General features: G+C 33.9%; 1 pseudogene; it reads left to right on the top strand.

Moving 5' to 3' along the window:
• Nucleotides 1-599: 599 nt before the first annotated feature.
• Nucleotides 600-3,592, top strand: LOC116274862 (annotated as a pseudogene).
• The last annotated feature ends 1,625 nt before the right edge of the window (nucleotides 3,593-5,217 follow it).

The following is a 5,217-nucleotide window of genomic DNA, read 5'->3' as shown; positions in this document are numbered from 1 at the left end:
AATTGTTCACTGGCTGTAAATCATACTCTAGGAAAACCACCACAAATCCTTTTCAAAATACCCATCTATATCTAACAGGTAAACCATCAAAAAGCAAGAGAGCTTAGAAAATGTCTAAATGGGAGGTGCAAGAAGGGGAAAATGTGCAAGAAATATTTTTCATAAAATAAAAAATGTCAAGAGAAATGAAGTCTCTGTTTTGTACTATTTTATAGACAGTATTATACAATCCAGCATGTTGCAAAGTATTGGGGAAACAGGAGTCAATATAATGATTTTTTTAATGTATTTTTGTAGTTCTATACATTTTGCCCTTGTATTGAAAACCTGAAGATATAGTCATCCCTATCACAGTATAAAACAGTATGCAAAGGACTTTCCCTGAACCATTAGTATAGATGAAATTAAAACAAACATAAACAAAGTCAGGTAAAAGTTAACAATGGAATTTTTTTTCTCTTTTTGTTACAGAGTCTTGCTCTGTTGCCCATGCTGGAGTGCAGTGGCTGATCTCGGCTCTCTGCAACCTCTGCTTACCGAGTTCAAGCGATTCTCCCGGCTCACCCTCCCAAGTAGCTGGGATTACAGGCATGTCCCACTGTGCCTGGTGAGTTTTTGTATTTTTAGTAGAGACGGGGTTTTGCCATGTTGGCCAGGCTGGTCTCAAACTCTTGACCTCAGGTGATCCGTCTGCCTTTTATGTTGACGCAGTTATAAGTCCATGTCTATAATGTGAAGATAAAATACTATTTAACTAAAAGAAGTATGCCATACACAAGATTGCCCATTTAGTCACAGTTTGATCACCCAAGCAGACTGATAAAGCAAAGCAACTCATTCTTTTTGCAAGAGGTTTGCTGTCAGAACACAGACGTCATGAAAACCATCCCCAAAAACCAAAATGGGAAACAAAAAGACTCACATCAATATCACTGTCATTGGAGATGTAGATTTGGGCAAGGTCATTTGACCTACAAATGAGGTGGAATCAACAAAAGAACCATTGAAAATATTGAGAGTGAGGCCACTGAGATGAGAAAGAACTCTTCAAGTATGCCTGGGTCAGTCTTAATAAACTGTTGAGTGTGAATATAGTAAACTGTTGAGTGTGAATGTAGTATCATCATTGATATTGCTCTGTGGAAATTTGTAATCAGCAGGTATCATGTGACTATCATTGATGACCCAAGACACAGAAACTTTATCAAAAATCTGATTGCAGGCATATCTCATGCTGGCTTGTCCGGATTGTTGCTCCTGGCCTTGGTGATTTTCATGCTATGTTTTCAAGAGTGGATAAACCCATGAGCATGCCTTTCTGGCTCACACACCGGGTATGAAACAACGAATTGTTGGTGTTTACAAAGTGGAATCTACTGAGTCACCCTACAACGAGAAGAAATATGAAGAAATTGTTAAGGAAGTCAGCACTCACACTAAGAAAATTGACTTACCACTCTGATAAAGTAGCATTTGTGCCAATTTTTGTTTGGAATGATGACAATATGCTGGATAATATGAACCAAAACATGTTTTGGTTCAAGACATTGAAAGTCATTGATAAAGACGGCAATGCCATTGGAACCATGCTGCTTGAAGGTCTGGTTTGCATCCTACCACCAACTCACCCAGCTGCCAAGCCATTGCATCTGCCTCTCCAGGATATCTACAAAATGATGTTGGTGCTATCTCTATGGGCCAAGTGGAGTCTGGTATTCTGAAACCTGGCATGGTGGTCACCTTTCTTTGAGTCAATGTTACAACTGAAGTAAAGTCTGTTGGAAGGCACCATGAAGCTTTGAATGAAGTTCTTCCTGAGAACAATGTGGGCTTCAGTTTTAATAATGTGCCTGTCAAACATGTTCGTTGTGGCAAAGTTGCTGGTGACAGCAAATATGACCCACCAATGGAAGCATCTGGCTTCACTGCTCAGAGGATTATTCTGAACAATCCAGGCTAAATCAGTGCTAGCTACACCTCTGTACTGAATTGTCACACTGCTCACATTGCTGGAAAGTTTGCTGCACTGAAGGAAAAGATTGAGCACTCTTCTGGTAAGAAGCTGGAAAATGGCCCTAAATTCTTGAAATTTGGTGATGCTTCCATCATTGATATGATTCCTGGCAAGCACATGTATGTTGAGACCTTCTCTAACTATTCTTCTCTAGGTAATTTTGCTGTTCATTATATGAAACAGTTGCTTGGGTGTCATCATCATAGTCGACAAGAAGGCTTATGAAGCTGGCAAGGTAACTAAGTCTGCCTAGACAACTCAGAAGGCTAAATGAATGTGATACCTCTATCTACCATTCCAGTCTTAATCAGTGGTGAAAGAATGGTTTCAGAACTATTTCTTTCAATTGGCCATTTAAGTTTAATGATAAGTCTGGTTGATGATAACAATGCATCGTAAAACCTTCAGAAGGAAAGGAAAGTGGTTTGTAAACTACTTTTTTTGCATTTGGCAATTTTTAGTTATTAGTTTTTAAAATCCATACTTTTTAATAGAAACAACTTGACAAAAAAATCTATTGTAGAATTTTGAGACCCACTAAAACAAAGCTTAATGAGAAAAAAGCAAATCATTTTGAGAAATATGAATGAAATATCGTTTATCCATTTCTCTGTCAAGAATTGAATGGTAACTCACTTTTAAAGAAAAGCCAGCACGTCTGAGATGAAGGACGCATTCTAATAAAATAACAGCTTTTTCAAAGAAATACAACATGATTTAAAAGTTCAGCTTTCAAGGTTTATTTTTATTTTCTCATTCTGTTGTAGTTTCTGTCAGATGTCGTGGGTGATGTGGTGTCTGTGTCCCAGAGATAAAGTGAAATGAACCCAAGTCAGAGATGAGAAAGGGTGCCTGACAGATGATGGGCACTTGGGCCCTTGTAAACCTTGACTATGCTCCCTTTGGGAGGCCATCCCAGTGCCAGCTGGAGTAAATCCACACTGTCCAAACTGTCAAGAGCAGTTTTGTGATATGTGCTTCACAGAGTCCCTACAGCTGCAAATGGAGACTTGATGCCCTGTGCTCTGAGAAGCCTGATCTTTAAATTATTCTGTTTCAGCCCACCTTTTATATGTTTCTATATGTACTAATGCAAAATAAGAAAAACACAATTTCCCCAATTATACCTCTGTGGTAATAACATGCTTTATACATTTTTAACCTTCCCTGATATCACTGATTTTTACAGTATATCTCCTATAAGTCAAATACATCATTTATGTTTAATTTGTTAGACATGCAAGCAGACATCATTCAGCATTCAGTAAAATATATATTTTGAATCTGTGATAAAATGGGCTAGAATTAGGAATGGAAAATACATGAAGGCTAAATTGAGAAGTGAAAACATAAGTAAGTTTCAAAACTCAATCCAAATAAACCATGCAATTTTAAAAAAGAATAATATACCTCCCAGATTAGCTTTGAAGCAGAAAAAACAAAAGGGCTTAATTTGAAAAATAATGAAAAAGAATGGCACTGAAGAAGATGTTAAATATTACCAATTATTAGCTATATAGTTAACTAAATACATAATAAACCATGCAAAAACACAAAACCTGCCCCAAACTATCCAAATAAAAAATAAAAGAAAATGGTTGTTATGCATTCACAAAAAGTAAAAAATCAATAATGCCTGATTTATATGCTTTCTATGCAAGAAATATATTGAAATCTACATGAGACAAATTGTACCTCAAGTAACACAGCAAGCAAATTTTATAGCCTACATCATAATCTTAGATTTTTGTTTTGTTTGATTTTGGTTTTCTTTTATCAGTGAACTTCTAAGTATACGAAGAGACATGTGTTAACAGTTTAAATTTATCCATGGAAATGGATAAATATTAAGAAATGATTACACAGGATACTGGCTGTTGGACTTTTTAAAAAGTTGCAGTTAGATTCACTGTAAAATCACATATTAAAAATGCTAATCTCAGAATTAGGAATATTTATGCATTGATAAAGTAGGAAAAAATGGATTTGACTTATGCTCAGTAGAAATTCTAAATCAATATACTGCTGTAAAATTTGAAGAGCAGAGGTATGAAAATACATCATCTCAATTAGACATTAACCCAGCCTCTTTGGGAAATATTAAATCTAATTTCTTCTTTACTTACCATTTAATCCATTGAGTTCATCTTTTAATTGATCATAACTCTATTATAAAATAAGTTTAATTTTTTTTGGCTTTTAAAAGCATTTACCCTTGGAACATCTATCTGAAGAAACTGTTTTAAAGTAATTTTTTTTTTCTTTTTTTAAAAAATGAGCATTTTTCTGGGATGAAAGAATTTTGGGATCAATATACACAATTTTCAATCTCTTGAAAATGTATTATTTTTGGATGGCATGGTCATAATGGCACTTATGTCTTATTACTTATAAGATTTTTATTCAATCTATTCAAGTTTCTATATTATTTCATACTTTCATTACGGAGATTTGAAATTGCTCACATTGGAAAAGCACATGCTAACCCAGGAATGAGTTTAGTTACAAATGTGAACACTCAACTTTCAGGAAAGTAGGTTTCCATTTTTGATAAGAATGGACCTTAGAGAGCAAACTGTATTTATTGCTATGTATCACATATTGAAATGTAAATGTTGACAAAGCCAAACAAGAAATATACTAAATTAAAGCAATAGTAACTAAAGTAATATTGTTGATGTATTTTAGGTACTAAGTTCTACAGTTGTCAATTTTTTATGTGTAGAATCATGTATTTATATAAAAGTTCTATTTAGTGATGAATACATACTATGAATTAAAATAATAATTACTTAATGTTTAAGGTATTTCATAATTTAGAAGTGGCATATTTCATGATTAATATGTTAAGTAGATATTTGCTAAACAAATCCAAACTTTAAAAAATATACTTATTTCCATTTAATTATCCTCTACTAGATTGAGCATCTATTTTTGGAAGTGGTACACATTTATTTAACTTTCCTATATCCCTTAAATAAGTAAAGACAGATATATAATCTGGTAAAAAAATGAATAGGGCTTGTAAGTAACTCTTTTATCATAAAGAGGATAAAGTTTGAAGGAGGATTCATTCAGTTTATTTCTAACAGAATTAGGAAAACAAAGAAGATGATATTTAATATACAGGACAAATATTAATAATGTAAAATGTCTTCTAAAGACTGTTGCAGTGGAAATTAATAGAGTATTTTATTCCAAAC

The sequence above is a fragment of the Papio anubis genome, chromosome 5 (genome assembly GCF_008728515.1).
Source record: "Papio anubis isolate 15944 chromosome 5, Panubis1.0, whole genome shotgun sequence".
Taxonomy (NCBI): Eukaryota; Metazoa; Chordata; class Mammalia; order Primates; family Cercopithecidae; genus Papio; species Papio anubis.
This window is presented reverse-complemented; position numbering and strand designations above follow the sequence as displayed.